Source organism: Piliocolobus tephrosceles, chromosome 14 (genome assembly GCF_002776525.5).
Source record: "Piliocolobus tephrosceles isolate RC106 chromosome 14, ASM277652v3, whole genome shotgun sequence".
Classification (NCBI taxonomy): Eukaryota; Metazoa; Chordata; class Mammalia; order Primates; family Cercopithecidae; genus Piliocolobus; species Piliocolobus tephrosceles.
This window is the reverse complement of record NC_045447.1, coordinates 77,637,831-77,646,727: the sequence shown is the minus strand read 5'-3', so window position 1 is coordinate 77,646,727 and position 8,897 is coordinate 77,637,831.

Sequence of the window (8,897 nt, the reverse complement as noted above, 5' to 3'; positions counted from 1 at the left end):
GCAACTGTAGTCCCAGCTACTCAGGAGTGCGAAGTGGGAGGATGGTTTGAGCCCAGGAGGCAGAGAAATAGAAAAATAAAAGAAAATGAACAGCAAAAAACCTTGATTACCAGGCCGGGCGCAGTGGCTCACGCCTGTAATCCCAGCACTTTGGGAGGCTGAGGCAGGCGGATCACCTGAGGTTGAGAGTTTGAGACCAGCTTGACCAACATGGAGAAACCCCATCTCTACTAAAAATACAAAAGTAGCCGGGCGTGGTGGTGCATACCTGTAATCCCAGTTACTCAGGAGGCTGAGGCAGGAGAATCGCCTAAACCCAGGAGGCGGAGGTAGCAGTGAACCAAGATCGCACCATTGCTCTCCAACCTGGGCAACAAGAGCAAAACTCTATCTCAAAAAACCAAAAACAAACAAACAAACAAAAACCCTGATTACCTCTAGGAGGAGAAGGGAATAGAGCTGAGGCACAGGGATGGAGGCCATGTGTCTCTGAAGATTTCACTTTGTTAATTGTGCAACAAGGTTTCCTCCCTCCCTCCTCCTTCCTTCCTTCCTTCCTTTCTTCCTTCCTTCCTCTCTCTCTTGCTTGCTTGCTTTCATCTCTCTTTCTCTTTTTCTTTTTCTCTTTCTCTTTCTTTCCCTTCCTCTCTCCCTTCCTTTCTTTTTCTTTCTTTCTTTCTTTTTTTTTTTGAGACAGGGTCTCATTCTGTCACCCAGGCTGGAGTGCAGTAGTGCAATCTTGGCTCACTACAGCTTCCACTTCCTGGGCTCAAGTGATCCTCCCACCTCAGCCTCCTGAGTAGCTAGGATTATAGGCACGCACCACCATGCCTGGCTAATTTTTATATATTTTGTAGAGAGGGAGTCTCACTATGTTGCCTAGGCTAGTCCCAAACTCCTGAGGTCAAGCAATCCACCCCCTGTGGCCTCCCAAAGTGCTGGGATTACAGGTATGAGCCACCTCGTCCGGCCCATTTTCTAAAACATTTAAAAAAGCAACTCCTGAAAGTCAAAGACAAAATAAGACAAATGAACCTGGTTGTGTAATGACTGGTTCTATTTTTATAAATTGTGACTGCTCTCTGATTAGCTCATAGAAATCTAAGTACAGGTAGTGGCTTCCTTTGGAATGGAGGTAACTCATGTTCTGAAGTTTTTTCTCTGGGAATTTTCTACAAATCTCACATATCTATTTTTGCCTTTCCTGACAGATGTCAAATACCGTAACGTTGGCCATACAGCATACTTCCTTGGTTAGTTTCTCTTAGCCTGAGGCATTGCTTGTCCTCTGATATAAAACATCCCCCACCATAGCACTGACTTCCCTCCAGAAATGAGACATCACTTTATCCTAATAATGTCCCTTTAATTCTGAGGCTGTGGCCCATCCAGGGCATTTCTATCCCAGATCCCAGGTATAATGTGTTAACAGAAAAAAAAAAAAAAAGCTGTAAAATATTTTAAAGAGGTTTAATCTGAGCCAATATGTGTGACCATGGCCCCTGGAAACACAGTCTCAAAGCAGTCCTGAGGAACTGAGCCCAAGGTAGTCAGTTATAGTTTGGTTTTAGACATTTCAAGGAGACAGGGGTTACAGGCAAAGACAGACCAATACACGGAAGATACATATTGGTTTGGCTGGAAAAGGTGAGATATCTTGAAGCAGGAGCTTACAGGTCATAGGCGGACTCAGATATTCTTTAATTGGCAATTGGGCTGGGCACAGTGGCTCATGCCTATAATCCCAGCTCTTTGGAAGGCCAAAGCAGGAGGATGGCTTGAGCCCAGGAGTTCAAGACCAGTCTGGGCAATCTAGTGAGACTCCATCTCTACAAAAAATTTAAAAATTAGATTAGTGTGGTGACATGTGCCTGTAGTCCTAGCTACTTGGGAGGCTGAAATGGGAGGATCACTTGAGCCTAGGAGGTCAAGGCTGCAGTGATCACACCACTGCACTCTAGTCTAGGTAATGAAGTGACCCCTGTCTCAAAAAGAAAAAAAAGAAAGAAAGAAAGAAAGAAAAAGAAAAAGAAAAATCGGAATTGGTTAAAGGAGTAAAGGTTTGTCTAAAAATGTGAAGTCCACAGAAAGGAACATTTAAGTCAAGAAAGTCTGGGTCACAGTGACCTGCAGGGGTTTGTGACTTAACGTCAGGCATAGCCTCAGGTCCTGTTTATAATTTGGTATCTTATTCTCACAGAGTCCCTCTTGTTAAGTCTCATGATCTCTATTTTAAGACAAATGCTGAGCATTTGTTTTGTCTAAACTGCAAAAGCAAGGGAGTATAATGAGGTGTGCCTGACCTCCCATCCTGTCGTGGCCAGGAACTCAGTTTTTCAGATTTCTCTTGGCCAAGAAAGGGTCCAGTCCATCACTTGGGGAGCTTAGGATTTTATTTTCAGTTTACAAAGGTAATCATTTACTCCCATGAGGGTAATCATCCTCCTTGAAATTCAAGAGTTTCCTGGATCACAGGATCTACACTTACACACAGCTGAATTTGACTTTCACAGACTGAGTGACCTTGAGCAAAATAATTAACCTCTTTTAGCTTCACCGGCCTGTCTTTATGAAACAGGGGAAGGATAATACCTACTCTATGGGGTTGTTGCAAGATTTAAATAAGATTATATACGTGTCAAAGGACAAAATTACAGCAAATTTAAAGATCGCAGCTGGTTTTATTTGTGATTCTAAAGTTGGACAACACTTCATTCTATAAAATAGAATAAGTGTTCCCAGGATCTGAGAAGGGGCTGGCTTATAGACAGGGTAAGGTGAAGAAAGCAGAGGCAAAGAATGGTGTGTACCAGGCATTGCAAAGCTACTTTCCTGTGGGGTGGAGATAGAACAATAGAAAAAGAACTGATTAGTTAACATCAGGTTACTGCAGGCTACTTCTTTTAGGTAGGAATTAAAGCAGAAGGCACTTCATTATCCTGCTAATTGAAGACTGGCCTATTTGGAAAATCAGCTGTTATCACTTCGGATTTCTAGGAAAGTCAGATAACTTAGTTTGGGTTTGGTGACATGGATGTGGAACTTTAGCATTTGGTTTTTAGTCTGGTCTGCTGGGGCCTAGTGCAGAAACAGTCTAAAACAATGACCTCTTATATTTTTTATTTAGCATGTGTAAAATGCTAGGTACATATTGGTTGCTCCCTCTCTTTTTTTTGCTCTGCTTATCCTTTCTTCTCTCCTTTCTTCCCACCTTCTTTTCAATGTAGTAACAAGTGTTATTAAAAAAAAAAAAGCAAAGGATAATGTAAATCTGCAGACATTTTTTAAAAATTTGAGTATCTCTTTTCAGTCAATATTTGCAACTTCCACCTCATTAAATATTCTGTCACAGCAGAATAAGGTGGCAAAGAAATGAAGTGCAAATTAGCCTAAGGTAGCTGAGTCCTCATCCTGGTTTCATCACTAATTAGCTCTAAGGACCCAGGCAAGCACTTGACCTTTCTGATCCACGCTTTTCTCAACAGCACAATGAAGATCATGCCTGTCACAGAGGGCAGTGAGGTTCCTGTTGCTGGCATGCCTATCATTATGTCAGTAGAGGGCCTCGTCTACAAATAATCTCTTCAGGCAAATTGCGTAATTTGACATTGAAGTTATCCTTCTCTTTACCTCTCTCCCCCATCTTCGGCTCCAGGTTTTAAAGACTGCTATTAAAAGACAAATACGTTAGCACATTAAGATATTATCACCTAGCAATAACTTTTTTAAAGTTAATTAATCAAATTAGTCATAGCAGACAGCAGAGTCACTATGCTTTGGGCACAGGGAGGTTGGGATTTGGATGGGATTGTAAAGGAATCCGGAATACTCTGGCTCTCGGCTCATGATGCTCTCAAAGGAAACTCCTGTATAGAAAGTGGGGGTTTCATTGATTTTTTGGAGGGTTTTTTGTGTCTCTATCTCCTTCAGTTCCGCTCTGATCTTAGTTATTTCTTGCCTTCTGCTAGCTTTTGAATGTGTTTGCTCTTGCTTCTCTAGTTCTTTTAATTGTGATGTTAGGGTGTCAATTTTAGATCTTTCCAGCTTTCTCTTGTGGGCATTTAGTGCTATAAATTTCCCTCTACACACTGCTTTAAATGTGTCCGAGAGATTCTGGTATGTTGTATCTTTGTTCTCATTGGTTTCAAAGAACATCTTTATTTCTGCCTTCATTTCGTTATGTACCCAGTAGTCATTCAGGAGCAGGTTATTCAGTTTCCATGTAGTTGAGCGGTTTTGATCCAGTTTCTTAGTCCTGAGTTCTAGTTTGATTGCACTGTGGTCTGAGAGACAGTTTGTTATAATTTCTGTTCTTGTACATTTGCTGAGGAGTGCTTTACTTCCAATTATGTGGTCAATTTTGGAATAAGTTCGATGTGGTGCTGAGAAGAATGTATATTCTGTTGATTTGGGGTGGAGAGTTCTGTAGATGTCTATTAGGTCTGCTTGCTGCAGAGATGAGTTCAATTCCTGGATATCCTTGTTAACTTTCTGTCTCGTTGATCTGTCTAATGTTGACAGTGGGGTGTTGAAGTCTCCCATTATTATTGTATGTGAGTCTAAGTCTCTTTGTAAGTCTCTAAGGACTTGCTTTATGAATCTGGGTGCTCCTGTATTGGGTGCATATATATTTGGGATAGTTAGCTCTTCCTGTTGACTTGATCCCTTTACCATTATGTAATGGCCTCCTTTGTCTCTTTTGATCTTTGATGGTTTGCAACCCCTGCTTTTTTTTTGTTCTCCACTTGCTTGGTAGATCTTCCTCCATCCCTTTATTTTGAACCTATGTATGTCTCTGCATGTGAGATGGGTCTCCTGAATACAGCAGACTGATGGGTCTTGACTCTTTATCCAGTTTGCCAGTCTGTGTCTTTTAATTGGACCATTTAGTCCATTTACATTTAAGGTTAATATTGTTATGCGTGAACTTGATCCTGCCATTATGATATTAACTGGTTATTTTGCTCGTTAGTTGATGCAGTTTCTTCCTAGCCTCCATGGTCTTTACATTTTGGCATGTTTTTGCAATGGCTGGTACCGGTTGTTCCTTTCCATGTTTAGTGCTTCCTTCAGGGTCTCTTGTAAGGCAGGCCTGGTGGTGACAACATCTCTAAGCATTTGCTTATCTGTAAAGGATTTTATTTCTCCTTCACTTACGAGTCAGAAAAAAAAAAAAAAAAAGAAAGTGGAGGAAGGAGCCTCCAGACAAACCCTGCCCTCTTTGCAGTTTTGCTTCAGGCTTGTAATTCACCTTTCTTGAGAATGTCACAGAATTTGTGGATAAGCAGGTGAAAAACCATTCTTACCAAGTGTGGAGGGAAAAGAAAAGGTTTTGTTTGTTTGTTTGTTTTGAGACAGTCTTGCTCTGTCACCCAGGTCAGTGCAAACACAGGTCACTGTAGCCTCAACCCCCTGGGCTCAAGTGATTGATCCTCTCACCTCAGTCTCTCCAGTACCTGGGACCACAGGTCATGATACCACACCTAGCTAATTTCTCATTTTGTGGCAGTGGGGTCTTGACGTGTTGCCCAGGCTGGTCTCGAACTCCTGAGTTCAAACAATCTGCCTGCCTTGGGCTCCCAAAGCGTTGGGATTACAGGTGAGAGCCACTGAAAAAAGATACATTTTTTATCAGAGAAATCTGAACCCCTTTACATTATCAGGCCCAGAGAGGCACTGGGATGTAACTGTAGTCACATCTCACTCCTTCTCAAGCTAAATAATGATCTCTTGAAGTCTCTTGCTATGCAGACTCTAGACTAACTGATGCCAATTAGCCATAAAATGCCATACACCCTATAGTTCAACAAAGTCTAGCCAATCACAAACCACTGTCATTTCTGTAAACCAATGAGAATTCCTAATGATCAACTTTGTAATTGCCCCCTCTCCTGATTCGTCTTATATTCTTTTTTTTTTGAGACGGAGTCTTGCTCTGTCGCCCAGGCTGGAGTGCAGTGGCCGGATCTCAGCTCACTGCAAGCTCCGCCACCCGGGTTTACGCTGTTCTCCTGCCCCAGCCTCCGGAGTAGCTGGGACTACAGGCGCCCGCCACCTCGCCCGGCTAGTTTTTTGTACTTTTTTAGTAGAGACGGGGTTTCACCGTGTTAGCCAGGATGGTCTCAATCTCCTGACCTCGTGATCCACCCGTCTCAGCCTCCCAAAGTGCTGGGATTACAGGCTTGAGCCACCGCGCCCAGCCGTCTTATATTCTTTAAAAATTTGAGGCTCTCTTTTTGTTCTTGGGAATACTCCCCAAGGCAACTTGAAAGTGTGTCCCAGACTGCAGTTCTCAACCTTGACCCCAATAAACTCGCTATAGTAATTTTGCCTCAGCTTCTTCCTTTCAGGTCGACACAAGCATTAATTGGCAGGCAGGAAGGAAGGACGGAAAGAAGGAGGGAGGGAGGGAGGGGAGAAAGAGAGAGAGAGAAAGAGAGAGAAAGAAAAGTGACTCTGTTAGAAGCTAGGCTGGGTGCAGTGGTTCACGCCTCTAATCCCAGCACTTTGGGAGGCCGAGGCAGGTGGACCACCTGAGGTCAGGAGTTCGAGACCAGCCTGTCCAACATGGTAAAACCCCATCTCTACTAAAAACACAAAAATTAGCTGGGCATGGTGGTGGACACGTGTAATCCCAGCTACTTGGGAGGCTGAGGAAGGAGAATCACTTGAACTCAGGAGGTGGAGGTGGTAGTGAACCAAGATCACGCCATTGCACTCCAGCCTGGGCAACAAGAGTGAAACTGAAAAAAAAAAAAATAATAAAGGCTCATCTAGCCTAAATATCTCAGCTGGAGTCTCCTGCAGGAAAGACCCACTGTGACTAATGGAGCCCTGAAGTGGGGATAGAAGGTCGTAGGTGGTTGAGAATTCTAAGTTGCTGTGAAGATGCCAGGCCCAGTTGGAGATCAAATTGAGGGGAGGGTGGTACAAATAGAACCAGGAGGAAAGTCATAAAACGACGGAAAGGGAGGGGACCTGTAATAGGAGTTAAGCCTGGTGATGCCTGAGTCTTGGACCCCACCCTGGATGAAGGCTGCCTGCAGCGTGTGTTGCAGTTCCTGAGCTGCACAGAAGGGGGCGCCATTCCTGCATTATTTCTCCGGACCTAAATCCGGTAATGCAGCTCCTAGTTGTACCTATCTTACATTCTTTTTACAGTGTTTTGTTTTTTCTTTTTTCTTTTTTTTTTTTTTTTTTTGAGACAGAGTCTCACTCTGTCACCCAGGCGGGAGTGCAGTGGCACGATCTGGGCTCACTGCCTTAGCCTCCCAAGTAGATGGGATTACAGGTGCGTGCCACCACGCTCGGCTAATTTTTGCATTTTTAGTAGGGACAGGGTTTCAACATGTTGGCCAGGCTGGTCTTGAACTCCTGACCTCAGGTGATCCACTCGCCACCGCCTTCCAAAGTGCTGGGATTACAGGCGTGAGCCACCGCACCCGACACATTTTACAGTTTTGAGAGCACTATCTCATTTCATCCTTGGACCAACCAAGCAATGATTAGGGGCAGGCCCTATTATCCCTGTTCTACAGATAAAAAACTGAGAGACAGCCAGCTTAAGCGACAGTGTCAGACAATTCGGTAATTCGTTTGGTTCCTGACCAGTGCTTTTCCCACTCTGCTGTCCAGCATAAAACAGGGTTGTCAAGGACAACTGGGAAGTGAACATAGACCCCAGAACTCCCTGACAAAAGGAAAGAAGACACACTTCCTTATCCACTCCACACGATAGATGGCCTTGGGTACGCTGCTGCTCTCGGGAGGTTTGGAGATCAAATTGAGTCTGCTCCTAGATTCCAAACGCAATTAAATTTAGCTTTGTTGGGTCATTCTGTGGTCAGGCTGTAAGTTCAGCTTGGTCAAGGGGAAGGAAGGGAATAAGCAGAAGCTGTGGGTTGGGCACCTGTCCTTTTGCCTGCTCAGTGCCTCTGTTCTTGTGGACGTAAAGACACCCATGTAAGCCCTCATGGCTACAAGCTGGGAAAACTCTAAAATGATTGCCTTTTCAAAATTTTTTAATTGACAAATAAAAATTGTATATATTTATGGTGTCCCACATGATATTTGATATACGTCTACATTGTGGAATGGCTAAATCAATCTAATTAACACATACATTACCTCACATTTCTTTTTTTGTGTGGTGAGAACACCACTTAAAATCCACTCTTAGCAATGCTCTAGTATACAATACATTGTTACTAACTACAGTCTCCTCTCTTGAACTTCTTCCTCCTGTGACATGAGCCACTATGCCTGGCCTCCTCTTTCCCTTTGTGTCTCTTGTTTTTTTCTTTTTTTGAGACAGAGTCTCGCCGTGTTGCCCAGGCTGGAGTGCAGTGGTGTGATCTCAGCTCTCTGCAACCTCCACCTCCCAGGTTCAAGAGATTCTAATGCCTCAGCCTCCCAGGTAGCTGGGATTAGGGGTAAGCCACCACGCCCAGCCTCCCTTTTGTGTCTCTTTTACTTCTCCTTGACCCCCTGCCTCCAACCCTGTCCTTCCCTTAGAAAATGACATCTGATCACCCAAGCCGGATGTCCTGCACCCTCAGCATTGCTGCCAAGAGAGATCTTCCTAAAATGCAGATATGCTCAAGTCATTCTCCTGCTTAAAAGTTTCTGCATTCCCTGGATCTTTGGGGAGAAAGATAGCTTGGCATTCCAGGCCCTTTGTTTTCCCTTTTTTTTTTTTTTTTTTTTTTTGACGGAGTGTTTCTCTGTCTCCCAGGCTGGAGCACAGTGGTGCAATCTCCGCTCACTCAACCTCTGCCTCCTGGATTCAAGCGATTCTCCTGCCTCAGCCTCCTGAGTAGCTGGGATTACAGGTGCCCGCCACCACACCTGGCTAATTTTTGTATTTCTACTAGAGACAGGATTTCGCCATATGGGTC